This window comes from Staurois parvus, unplaced genomic scaffold (genome assembly GCF_062004578.1).
Source record: "Staurois parvus isolate SC_StPar_1 unplaced genomic scaffold, SC_StPar_1.0 ptg000394l, whole genome shotgun sequence".
In the NCBI taxonomy this organism is placed as follows: Eukaryota; Metazoa; Chordata; class Amphibia; order Anura; family Ranidae; genus Staurois; species Staurois parvus.
In genome coordinates this window covers 2,488,347-2,503,158 of record NW_028318190.1, presented here as the reverse complement: position 1 = coordinate 2,503,158, position 14,812 = coordinate 2,488,347, and positions in this window count along the sequence as shown.

Here is a 14,812-nt window from a genome sequence, read left to right as displayed (position 1 = left end):
CGGTAATTTATATCCTATACAGAATGCCAATTGGTGGGGCAGTCACAGGCCCAGAATATCTCCAGCCACCTCCCTGCACACATATCTCTGCTACAGAGGATGTGACAACTGGACTCCAATGGGCCTTGGAAGAGAAAGAGGTTGTCACCCAACAATAACCTTCTTACCAACCAAGTTACCTTTTTGTGTTTTGGAGTGCGAGTGCCTCCCTAGTGATCTTCAAGGGTGAGCACCAAGTACAACAAGGTAACACACAGGACATAGATACTGCTCTAAGGCTAGGTTCACACGAATGCGGTGCGGTATATGGCATGTGATTCGCACAGGAACCACACCGCATTCCTGTGCAAATCACATGCGATTTGTGATTTTGTATGGCTCAAATTGCACCGCACTCGCACCAAAAAGGTGCAGGACCCTTTTTTTGGTCTGCACTAGAATTGGATCGCATGGGTATTCACACCTATGCAATCCGATTCTGCACATCGCACCATGTTTAACAGACCGATTTCGGGGTGTTGTTAACTTAACATACACACCCGCATCGGTTCGCATGAACGGGGTGCGATTCTGATGTGGTGCGCAATTCGCACAGAAAACACTGTGAATTCCGCACCGCAGTGTGAACCCAGCCTGTCACAGCCTCCCCCTAGTATAAACATTGTGTCTAGCATCTACTCATTGTTGTTTTAAAAAGGACAATTTTACAAAATGTTTTAAAATGTTAAGTTTGCAAATAAAACATCATTCCCTGTTCTGTGTCAGTTTTGGGTTCCAGAAAATGCAATACAGCTATAGCCTCTACTACTAACATTTAATAAAGTAGGAGTGCAAGAGTATGTTTGTTTAACCACTTCCAGTCCGGACACTTTCACCCACTTCCTGTCCAGGCCAATTTTCAGCTTTCAGTGCTATCACACTTTGAATGACAATTGCGCGGTCATGCAACACTGTACCCATATGAATTTTTTAGCATTTTTTCTGAGACAGATAAAACTTTATTTTGGTGGTATTTATTCACCACTGGGATTTTTATTTTTTTGCTATATAAATGAAAAAGTCCAAATATTTTGAAAAAAAAAAGTGTTTTTCTTATAAAATTTTGCAAATAAATAATCTTTCTTCATAAATCTTGACCAAAATGTATTCAGCAATTTTTTTTAGTAAAAAAAAATAAAATAACCCAAATTAGTTTATAACCAAAAATTAAAATGTTTCAAAATGTCTTTTTACATTTTTATTTTATTGTTTTATATTATTATTTATTTTTTTAACATACCATCACCCTAGCAGTACAGTGTCACCATAGTGACACTGTACTACTTGTGGGGGGTGATGAAGATTTTTTTTTCTTTTTTTACACTGATTGCTGTTACACCCATAAAGGCTGTAAAAGCAATAATTTCTCCTTCTCTCTGGCTGCATTCTTGCAGCCATTGAGAAATACTATGAGAGCTGTGATTGGTCACAGCTTGTCACATGGTACAAGGCTGTTGTGAATAGCCTTGTACCATGTGACCTCTGTGATCATTAACAGATTTCACACGTAGTAAGCAATGATGCCAGGAAGTGACATCTTGCTTACTACTATTTATGTGATCACTGATTGGCCAGTCAGGGATCACATGAATCGGGACTTCACACAGAGGTCCCATACAGCGATCGGTGTTCCGCTGTGTCGTCCGGACACAGCGGGCACCTAATCACGGTGCCGCATACTCCCAGGGAGCGCACACAAGCAGTGAATGCGGGGGCCGTTTGTAAATTGCAACCCACTTCGGCACTGCTCCCGTCCGGCCATTTATGTACATGGGCCGGACGGGAAGTGGTTAACTAAGGCTTAGAAACCTTTAGATTGGTTATAATCATAAGGCTTCATGCACACAGCCATATTAACCACTTGCCTCCCGGGCCCTTTCACCCCCTTCCTGCCCAGGCCAATTTTCAGCTTTCAGTGCTGTTGCATTTTGAATGGCAATGCAACACTGTACCCAAACAAAATTTTTATAATTTTGTGAGACAGATAGAGCTTTCTTTTGGTGGTATTTAATCACCACTGGGTTTTTTATCTTTTGCTTAGTCTGGACAACCGCGCTGTGGCCATCTTTTGGCTATAGTGCGGTCGAGAAGTACTTAAAATACTCCTATCTATGCTGGATCGTTCCGACAGAAGCTGTCAGACAAAGCAATCATAACAAATGCTTGTTTTGGTGCGTATTTACAGGCATATGGTGTTTAGAAGCGTGTGAGCGTAAACTAATTCTACTGGCCAATATATTAAATTATTCTAGCACTGAATTAATTTATCAGCATATGGGCATGTTTATGTGCATAAATTAGGTTAGTAACCTCCTTTCCAAACACAGGTTTGGGCAATTTTTTTCAATACCCATGTAAGCTGCTCTAAAATACAAATCTAAACATCACAATGTGCATAGACACATTTGCTGAATAAAACTGCATAACAAAAAATTAAGCATACAGTAACTCAAAAATGAAAGATACCTTTAAAAGCATCTGTCTTTGTATATGAGGCCTAATACTTTGCTTGGTTGGCTTTACCAGGCCCCTGTCTTTAACCACTTGGCAACTGCGCTATAGCCGAATGATGGCTACAGGGCGGTTGTCCAGTTCTGGGAGGGCATCATATCAGAACGCGCCCTCCCGCGCCCCCAGCGGCGCACACACGGTGATCTCCATGATCGCTGTGTCCTATGTACACAGCTGATCACGTGATGTGGTAACAGGCCAATCACAGCAGCCTTTTACCATGTGATCAGCTGTGTCCAATTAGGTAAATACAGTTGTCAGTTATCGGCTGCACTTTCCTCACGCTGTCACAGTGTGAGGAAAGTACTGCTGATAACCAGCAATTGTCAGAGGACGGATTGGCACTGATCATCAGTGCCCAGCAGTGCCACTCAGCCGTGCCACCCACCAGTGCCCAGCATTTCCACCCACCTGTGCCCATCAATGCCACCCACCAGTGCCCAGCGGTGCCACCCACCAGTGCCCATCATTGCTGCATATCAGTGCCACCACATCAGTGCCAGCTCATCAGTGACGCCTATCAGTGCCCATCAGTGCTGCATATCCTTGCCACCTCCTCAGTGCTGCCTATCCGTGCCACCACATCAGTGCAGCCTCATCAGTACACATCAGTGAAGGAGAAAAATTACCTGTTTTCTAAATTTTATAATAGAAACAAAGAAAACCTTTTTTTCTCAAATGTGTTGCTGTTTTTTAGTTTATAGAGCAAAAAATAAAACACCCAGTATAGATTAAATACCACCAAAAGAAAGCTGTATTTGTGTGAAAAAAAAAAAGATTAAAAATCTCATATGGGTACAGTGTTGCCTGACCGCGCAATTGTCATTCAAAGTGCGACATCGCTGAAAGCTGAAAATTGGCCTGGGCACAAAGGGGGTATAAGTGCCTGGTAGGCAAGTGGTTAAACAAGGGGTATATCAAAGCAATTTTGGCTATACTTCTCCTGTAGGTCACAGGAGTGCAGTTTGTTCTGCACTTCTGTGACCCGTTTTCAGCCGACAGTGGGCTAAGGTCAGCTGATGTCATTCAGCCGGTCCAGGCTCTGTACAGATCCCAACCATATGGCCGGGATTCACCCAGAAGCCTGGACTGGCACCTGGCTCAACCTCTCAGTGATCTGCCAAGAGCCTGAGTCAGTCCCTCCCACCTCCTCCACAGCCCGGCCCTCCAGTGAGTCTGGAGCTCCAGTGAGAGCTGGAGGGACAGAGCAGAGAGCTGGAGACTGACAGTCACAGGGTGGAGGGAGAACTGAGCGATCAGCAGTGTTTGATCACTTAGCTCTTACTGCAGAGCTGGTGGGAGAGAGATAGAGCATCAGTTCGATACTGCATTCACCTGGGTATATATATTTTTTTAATCCCATACTTCTCTTTTAATGTTTTAATTCAATCACTCATATCATATAACATTCATTTTTTTTTTTCATAGCGTCATTAGACATGTGCAAAATTAAAACATTTGTTTCATTTCGGTTCGAAATCTAACAAATTTTGTGTAATTGGATTCGGTAAAATCGTTCAATCTGTTTTCGGGGTTTGTTTCAGTAATTCGTATTTGACTTCAATTCAAAAACATTTCAACCTGATTCGAAAAGTCATTCACATTCGAAATTGGTTCAACCGAATTCGAAATTGATTCAATAAAATGTTCGATTTTGTGTTCGAATTTGTTTTCAAATCGAATTGTGGACGAATTTTGTTTCGTTATTTCGGATTCGTTTAAATTTGTTATTTTGTAATTCGGAATTCTGATACATCTGAAAAATTCAAAACAAAAGGAACCGCAGATGTCTAAGCGTCCTAGCATCCCTAAGGACAGCATTGGGGGATGGGGCAGCCTAGAGGAAACCCAATCCTCTGTAGAATATGTGGCTGGAGATCCAACTTCTTAGATTTTAATATATCCTATTTTGAGTCTGATAGTGCTGACAGGGCCTCCATCATCTTGATTTTTGTCCAACGCCAAACCATTTAGAAAGTTGAGGAAATTTGAGATGTTTAGGTCTAGCTGGAGGCATGGTATAAGGCTCCTGCAGCTGACTCACGGTTAGGAGCTTTTCTGCAATTTTATTTTTCAGCAGCCCCTGAACTCTCCCTAATGTTTTCCTATGTGTCCATGTACACTATGTCCTTTACAGGCAGTTGAGTTTACAGTTGTTTTTTTTAATGCACCAAACTTGTGTTCAGGAGTAGATTTTATCAGCGTTTCAAACGCCAATCGCTTGTAAACGAGTGTAAATGCGGCTAACTGCGTTTATAAGCATTTGCGTTTCCAGATGCTGTCTAGAGCCTTTTTGTAAATGCATGCAAAGCATTTTCCCGGTACTCAAATGGACCTGCACACCATACTTTGACGTTTCGCATAAAAGAAAATATGTTAGACACTGCTGCAATAATTTCTGCACAGAAATGAGCTGGAACACATCCAAACACCACAAAAAAAAAGACAGCTAATCTCAGCAAATACTGCTCTCTCTGCTTCTGCTCTCTGTTTCCCTCAAAATGTCTGAAATAGTTAATTTGTTGCTGTATTTCAGTACATTCTGGGCATTTTGGAAGGTCTCCTGAGGTTATCTTTAAAAATGCTTCTAAACGCAAACGCTTATAAACACGGTATGCAAACGTGGCTAAACAGATGTATTTTAACCTGCATTTTCCAGCAGTCAGTTTCCATCATTCAGATGTGTCCCGTGTACAAGGAGCCTAAATCCAACATATTTAACTGTGTCTGCTAGTTGTTCTCAAAGTAGACAAAATTGACATACACCTTTTTTTTTGTATAGGGATTATAGGAAGGCTACTTAGCCAAGTATATTATCATTTAGATGAACGAATGAGAGCAAGCTTTGTGTGAATCCAGTTGGTGAAGTCTTAAGAGTCCTTTCTTAAATCCATACCAATCTCAGGCAGTATTGTATGCTAATACTAGCATCCCTAGTTGCATTTAAAGTGTGAAGAATGTATTGTTAATGCTTGTCAGTGTCCTAGATGGTTTTTTTGTTTTTCTGTTTCCTAAACAGTGCTGGCCAAAGAATTAAAGCACCTAATGCTATGGCAGCACCATGGGATCTAAGAGCTGGGGACTGCACATACTGTTGTGCCTTCCCCAAGCCAGACAGAAAGTTTTTTTGTTTTGTTTTTTTTTTTGTATTTTTTTCAGGTTTGTAAATAGTTATTTTTAAATTTTTATTTTATATATTTAACTTTTTTTTATACATAAAATGTTTTGCAATCAATAACTCGTTCATGTCTTTCCTTGGTTTTTATTGTTTGTACAATGCATTAATAAGGATTGCTTAGTAATTTTTGGATTCCCTGTCAATCTGGACCTCATTCTGAAAGCCAAACCTCTGCTGACACCACCGTACTCTTGTGACCAGAATAAGTCACCAGTGTAAAATGGACTGACACACTACACAAGTTAGTGTAAATCAATACTAGGTTTGTATTGAATGTGAACATAGTTTGGTCAAAAAGCACAAAATAATATTGGCATATGCAACAAATATTAATCACTCTTGTCAACTTTAAGTAAAAGTAACAACATCCACAGGAAGTACCAATTACTGTTAGCAGGCCTGCTTTCAGGGATAATCCACTGCCTCCAAACTAGGTAACTATTGAATCCGCAGTAAGCATGAACAAGAATGATCAAACCAGACAAGGCTAGCTTACTCTGGGCCCTCAGGACCTGATGGCAAAAATTTAGCCTGAAATAAAAGAGTTCTTTACCCCCCTGAAGTAACCAATGTCCCTTTAAGTGCAGTGAAGAGTCTTCTGAGCGCGTGATGGGGCCCAGTTGGTGCACAATGGGGAGAAGTGTGAATAGGGATTCTCTGAACAACAATGCAATAAAGCAAAAGAGGAACAGCACTTCTCCTGAAAATAGCAGTGGACTGGTGTAATATCCCTTTAAGTACAGTGGTCACCAGTAGCTTTAACAGCTTTCCCGCCACCCTATAGCAAAAATACTGCTACAGGGTGGCAGGGGTGTGCAAAATCATGTATATATACATGACTTCTCATTTCTGGGTAGGGGATGCACGCAAGTTGTGTGCACACCCTACCCACGCCGAACCACCATTCGATGATCTCTGGGTCCCTCCTGGTGTTTCCCCGCTGGCTCCCAGCGCTCGCCATGTGTCGCGGACGGGGCAGAGACCTGTATGTAAACAATACAGATCTCTCCCCATCAGCTCCTGTACACTGCTTTGTATGGCTCTGGAGGGCAAGTGGTTAAAGAAAAAAGGATGTTGAGCTGGCAGAAGTGGTTGTTAAGAGGTAGTTCCTCTCTGGTCTGCAAGACTATTAGCACAATAAGAAAATGGTCTCTTTAAAAGGGTAAATTGATGATGATAGTGACACGATCATGGTTCGGCCTGCGGGATGGCTGTCCTGCTATCAGTGCTGGTGTCATGGCTGTGTCAAATGTGGTCAAGCAACAGCGGCAGGAAGAACTAGGCTGTAACTTATAGTGACTATATTCAATGTCTGCAACTATGTGAAGGAAATAGCAAATATGGAGCAAGTGTCAGTGTTCCTTTTCATAGGCAAGGCTCTCTCACCCAAGGAATGGAAGCTTTCCCTCTCTCCAGATGGGACCCACTCAAACGCTCTCCTGCAATGTTGCATTTGGTCATCTGCTGACAGATCAGCTTTCTGAATCAAGCAGCAGGGTCAGCGATCAGCAGATTCTGTTTGAATCCCTTTCTCCTTCTGCAGCCTTGTCCGGCTCTCCAGCGATCAACACACATCTCTCTCTAGATCTCTCCCCTCTCACCTCCTGTCCCATTTCCTGGGCTTTTACATATATATGCCACCGCCCACATGCCAGCTCCTCTGGGAAATTTAGTTTCTAATTGCACTGCTCCTGAGTACAGTCCTGCAGTTCAGCATACAAATTCCATGCAACTGTTCTTCAGCATGAGAATGCCACTGTTCCTGTAGGACACTGGCATCTTGTGTTAGCTTCAATGTTCTGCATAAAACATTTATAGCAGGGTGTTACACCTGTTCTTAATGGTGCACTGAAATGAAAATTCTGGTGCCAAAGCCTAAACTTCAAAATGCACTTGGCCGAAAACAAAAAACGAAATGCACAGTTTTTAAGATTAATATATATTTTTTGGAAAAAAATACACTTTGATAAAAAAAAAATGAAAAAAACCAATATATATACCATTTTTTTTGTAAAATTTGAAAACGGATGTTACAGCGAGTAAATAGATACCCAATAAATCACTTTTATTCTTCTCACAAGAAATGCATGCATCCCTTGTGATAGAAATAATTAGTGACAGGTCCTCCTTATGGAGAGATATGGGGTCAATAAGACCCCACATCTCTCCTCTGCAACATAAAGCATTGGATAAAAAAAGCATTGATCTAGTGCTTTAAAAAAACAAATTAAAAAAAAAATGACCGGAACGGGAAGTGACATCGCTCCAATCCTCCAAGGGCATAGAGATGAGGAGTGGAGGCTATCTTTCCTTCACTCATCTCTATGCCCAGAGCCAGGATCTTTTGATGGTTTCTCAGGTAAGGCTGAGAACTATCAAGGGGCGGGGTTTTTTCGGCACCTGTATCAGTGCTTTTTTTCATTTCGGCCAACGGCCGAAAAGGGTGTTTTTGGCCATAACGTTTCGGCCACCGAAATTTTGGTGCATCCCTACCTGTAATATGTATTACTGAAGGGTGGATTTATTAAAGGGGTAGAGTTTGTAATCTTTAAAAGATTTCTTTTTGACAACATAGTTACAATTATTGTTGCAGTCTAAACTTTTCTCATTTAACTTTTCAAAATACATGGGTAGAGCTTGTTCCTTGTGTCAAATGATTTGTACTAGCTTTATGAACAACGTGAACCTGCACATACTCTAACCATATGACCATGCTGAATTACAACTCATACTATAAAAAGTGTTAATGCGCATGTGTGATGAGTCTTGATTACAGCTGACCATACATGGATTGAAATGAAGCCAGTCCATTGGGGTTTTTGCCAAACAATCAGTGCAGCTGGCTATACCCAGCAAAACTGATCATTGTATTCTGTATATCAAGGATGGCGTTGTGAAAAACAAATGATAAAAAAATGTTAAATTTGTAAAAAAAAAATTAACCATTTGTATAAAAGGAAAACATAATTTAAAAAAAAAATGTACCTTTACAACCTCATACAGGAAAACCTAGCACCTACAACTACATACAGCCATGAAGTTCCATGGATGGTGAAGTTGTTGCACCCCTTTTTATTGTGAGTCACGGTTCCTTCAAAACTAGCTCACGTTTGGTATGTGGATTTAGGCAAACCACAATGTTCAGGGTGTTTATGCAGGTCATTAGTACCATTATTGACATTGTGCCGATACATCAAATTTTCATTAACAGAACAAGAACGGAGGAACCATTGACTGCATCCATGTGGCTGCCTTCAGGACCCACACGCAGTATCATTGGTGTGCAAATTGTCTGTGACGCTAAGAGGAGAATCATGAGTGCGCAGTCATGCTCTACACCTTGATTCCATCCATTGTGTGGTGGGTCAACCTTTCCAACAATTAACTTATCCATTGAACAAACTTGTCTTGCATATCTTTACTGCTGCGAAATGTGTTGTAATAAAAACAAATTTCTTTCATGACAAAACTAGAATTCCTTAATGGTTTCAGAAAGGTAAAACCTATTGAGATCCTGTGGGCTAGAGTACATAATACCATCAGAAACATAAGACCTGAAATCCCTGGATCCAGGTCATTGCTACACTTTCCATTGTTGCCTTCCTCCTGTCCTTATGGCTGGATGCATTTTCTCTCCCTCCTTCCCTTCCCCCTATATTCTTTTCTTAGCCATCTTCAGACAGTGGTAATGTCCAACTTGTTATATCTCACAGATCCTATGGTCTATTTTATTGTACTTGCTCATGGTCTTTGCAACAATAAGCAAACACATATGGGATCTGGGTACCCATCAAGACTGTACTTAGTTGAGTCTTTAATAACTTCAAGTCCGGACACTTTCACCCCCTTCCTGTCCAGGACGATTTTCAGCTTTCAGTGCTATCACACTTTGAATTACAATTGCGCGGTCATGCAACATTGTACCCATATTAATTTTCCATGTGGTATTTATTCACCACTGGGATTTTAATTTTTTCGCTATATAAATTAAAAAGTCTAAACATTTTGAAAAAAAAAAGTGTTTTTCTTTTAACATTTTGCAAATAAGTCATCTTTCTTCATAAATATTGGCCAAAATGTATTCAGCTATTTTTTTAGTATATAACCAAAAATGATAATTTTCCCCAAAAACTTTTTTACATTTTTCTTTTTTTTTTTTATATTATTATTTATGTTTTTGTTTTTAACATACCATCACCCTAGCAGTACAGTGTCACCATAGTGACACTGTACTACTTGCGGGGGGTGAGGAAGATTTTTTTTTTCTTTTTGTACACCGATTACTTTTACACCCATAAAGGCTGTAAAAGCAATAATTTCTCCTTCTCTCTGGCTGCATTCTTGCAGCCATTGAGAAATACTGTGAGAGCTGTGATTGGTCACAGCTTGTCACATGGTACAAGGCTGTTGTGAATAGCCTTGTACCATGTGACCTCTGTGATCATTCACAGATTTCACAAGTAGTAAGCAATGATGTCAGGAAGTGACATCTTGTTTACTACTGTTCATGCGAACACTGATTGGTCAATCAGTGATCACATGAATCGGTACTTCACACAGAGGTCCCATACAGAGATCGCAGTGCCGCGCGCTCCCAGGAAGCGAGCACAGGCAGTGAATACGGGGCCATTTATAAACGGTGACCCGCTTCAGCACTGCTCCCATCCGGCCCATGTACATAAACGTCCAGATAGGAGCACTGCCAAAGCAGGTCGCCGTTTATAAATGGCCCCTGAATTCACTGCCTGTGCTTGCTACCCGGGAGCACGCGGCACCTGCGATCGCTGTACAGGACCTCTGTATGAAGTCCCGATTCATGGTTAATCCTTGTGAACCATAACCATATCCACTGTCCGTTTGTTCATATGCATCCTACAGCTCTGTGGGCTTAACCTCTCTTGGTACTACCATACGCCATATGATGCTATCTTCCCTATTAATGCTCTTTAAGGTGCATTGTTTTGTTATCCCCAGCCTCTCATTTGTAAGTTATGTTGCTATTACAAAGAAAGGGGCCCCAAACTAATGACATCACAAAATTCCAACAAATTTATGGATGGACAGCACACATCACATCCTTCTACACTAAGGCCCTCTCTAGTGCATTTCACCCATTCAGGCTTAGTCATAGTGATGGTGAACAGTGAGGTTTTTAGGTTAATTATACCCGTTACTGAATTTCTTATTTCTGCTTACATAGAACGGATGTCATCAGCCAAAACCCATTAACACAGGCCCTAATGAAAAATTCAACAAAGTAAAGTTTGTTTTTGTATATTTTCCGACTAGCTAATAAAATCTAGTAATGAATTAATCTGTGCGGTGGCCATTTTTTGTTTTGTTAGCTGGATTTGGTGCAAGGACATGCTGGAGGTCTTCAGCTACCATTGTACTGTAGTGGGCTTGTTTCTCTGTGTTTCTGCACCTTTGAGGAATGGGCTGCCTACAGGCATACCTGCCCTCAATTCATTGTTGTATACTGTATGTCCCAAGGTGGGACATCTATTAGACTAGAGTTTTGGGACCACGCTTCACAGAGGGGCCTTGATAAAGTGTGGCTCCCAAATGCATGCAACTTTTGAATCAATGCAATATTAATTGTATCTGTATGGATGGTTTTCCTTTTTCTTATAAAATGTCTGCTATTCAAGCATTGCACATATATTTAGTTTTATATTATTTTTATATATATATATATATATATATATATATATATATATACACATATATACATACATACACACACATACACATATATACATACATACATACATACACACATATATACACATACACACTCTTTTCAATGTGTTGCTAGGGTGCAAGGACGTGACAGCTTTGTAATCCTTTCAACATTACATAAGCACCTGGCAAAACGGATTCTCAGATATGATAATCTGTACTCCACTGATGTTGCCAATATTGCATAATGTTGCTTCTAGAGAGAACAGCTTATCTCCATAAGAAACTATAATCAACATCAAATGACTGAATTAAGCAAATACATTGGGGCATATTTACTTTAATGAGATCAAGTGAGTTAGGTCTAACAAAGAGAAATAGTACAAAAATACATTTTTGTTTCTATTTGTTTATAAATAAAATGATTGAATCGTTTTCTTCTAGTGGTACACCGAAATTAACATTTTGATGCCGAAACCGAAAATTTAAAATGCACTTGGCCGAAAACCTAAACTGAAATGCGCAGTTTTTAAAAATGAATATATATTTTTTGGAAAAAATACAATTTTATTAAAAAACACAATATATACCCCAATTGTTTTGTAAAATATGCAAGAGGATGTTATGGCGAGTAAATAGATACCCAACATGTCAAGCTCATGGAATGGCTTGAAACTGCGGTACTTAAAAATCTCCATGGGTGATGCTTCAAAAATTTTTACAGGTTAGCAGTGTAAAGTTACAGAGGAGGTCTAGTGTTAGAATTATTGCTCTTGCTCCGACGTTCGTGACGATACCTCACGAGTGGTTTGAACAACATTTACATGTGGGCATGGCCTATGCATGCGTTCACCACTATGTGCGAGAATGGGGGCACTTTAAACTTTATAAAAAAAATGTATTTCGTTTTTTTTTTTGCACATTCCTTTTAAAAAAAATTTAATCATTTTTATTCTTATCACAAGAAATGCATGCATCCTTTGTGATAGAAATAATTAGTGACAGGTCCTCTTTATGGAGAAATATGGGGTCAACAAGACCCCACATCTCGCCTCTACCATGTAAAGCATTAGGTAAAAAAAAGCATTGATCTAGTGCTTTAAAAAAAAATGCCCAGCGCCAGGATTGATGGTTTCTCAGGTAAGACTGAACTATCGAGCGGCGGCTGGCGGGCGAGCAAAGACAGACAGGCGGCGGCTTTGAGAGGCGGGGTTTTTTCAGCACCTGTATCGGTGCTTTTTTTCATTTTAGCCGACAGCCTAAAGGGGTGTTTTCGGCCAAAACGTTTCGGCCATGGAATTTCGGTGCATCCCTATTTTCTTCCTTACCAGGTCTCATTCACATAGACAGACCTCCATGCTCATCCCAGATTCTACATGTGTGCAGCTCAGATACACGGTTTAGAAATGATTCTTGCTTTGGACCCACACATAAGCAGGATGCCTGTGGAGGTCTGTACAGCATTCTATGCATGAAGGTATAAAACCTTTTGTGTGCAGCAGTCCCCCCAGCCCTCCTAATACTTTGCTATGCACAGCCATGCAAAGCAGTGTGCAGGAGCTAACAGGGGAGAGAACAATTTTGTTTACAAACAGTTCTCCTCCCCATCGGAGATGCTTGGCAATCACCGGGCCAGACCCAGTGATTGACAGCCGAGGCCGTGAACGGCGGCACGGGTAGGACGCGCGCGCCCCCTACCCAGGAATCCAAAATCACGTATATATACACGTGATTTTGTGCACCCGTGCCGCCCTGTAGCAATACTTCTGCTATAGGGCGGACAAAAAGCGGTTAAAAAAAAAAAAAAAAACACTTCATGATATTTAATTGGCACATAACCTGTTAAACTATTGTTTACCTGCTTGGAGTTCTGCTTTAAATTTGACATGCTGTTTATGGAGCTCCTTAGCCCTGAAATCAACGCACGCAAGTGAATAAATTGGAGCAGTGACTCATTTCAATGTGATGATTAAATTAGCTGGGGAATGTGAACCAGCTTTCTGCTGTGCTCAGTCTTAAAAAATTAAACACAGTGGGGTTTATTTACTAAAGCTAGTTCACTCAGAATCTCCTGCACTTCTGCATGGAAACCAATCAGCTTACAGGTTTTATTGCTAAAGCTTAAAGTGGTACTAAACCCAGGACCCTGCATTCACTGGTCACATGGAAGTGCAATTATTTTAGTAAATATAAACTGCTAAATACCTTTTCTCATCAGCAGTTAGAACAGTCTTGTAACTTCTATCAGTGTGCAGCAGAGCACTGGTTAAAGCTTGTAGGAGTTTTCATATTGCTCTAGTGAGGATGCAGGACCCCTCACCTCTTTCTAGACAGTGCTGATTGGCCCTTTGCTGATCACATGCACTCTCCCAAGGAACAAAAAAAAACCTCTCAAGCAATACACATCAAACTGAGCATGTGCAGGGTGACTCCACATGATATGTCTTATCAGCAGGGCCGGTGCTAGGCTATTTTGCGCCCTAGCAAGACCACCTACTTGTGCCCCCCCCCCCCCAAAAATTTTTTTAAAAAACAGTAGAAAATGTTAAATCAACATAACATGAAACTGCTAAATGTCTTTTTATTTGCAAAAATAAGTGCAATAAGATGCCACCAGCATCAATATTAAAGACAAAATCAGTGTTACAGACGGACTGTATCTGTGGCTGGCAGTGGCAGGGTGACAGTTGCGGTGAGTGGAGGATAATGGATCCACACTGACAGATCCCAGGCTGGAATTCCCTAGGCAATGTGGGGAGATTAAACGCTGTGACAGCAGGCAGCCCAGCCCAGCGCGCACGTGCACGCACACACCTGAACTGAGCGATCCCACACAGTGACAGATCCGACACAACACACCACCACCAACACAGATCAGCAGGCCCAGAAGGCACTAGAAGAGCAAACTGTGGGATTGTGATGATGTCATCACTCACTGCCACATTGCACATGTGATGGATGGCCGGCTGGCCTGGTTACACTCACACAGACATGAGACATCAGACTCAGACCTTATCTTCCTCCGCAAGCGCAGCCCCACCTTTGCTGATGAATGGGAAGAGAAGGGTTGGAACTCCACAGTGATCAGCAGCTGCCAGCTGACTTGCAGTAAGGGACTGAGTCTGAGAGGAACACTGGAAGGATCGGCAGCTCAGCTGCTGCACTGGCCCCAGACACCCGGCATATTCCTCTGTCCTTTCTTCCTCCCCTCCCCTCAGCTGAAGGATTATTCATGACGTGGAGGAGTCCCACACAGTGAGAGTGCCAGCCTGTGTTGCACCCAGGCGCCCTTTGGTGGCAGTACACCCTAGGCAGCTGCTTAATTTGACTAATGGAAGCACCGGCCTTGCTAATCATGAGTGGGCACACTGGAAGGAGAGGATCAGAGAAGTCAGGATCAAA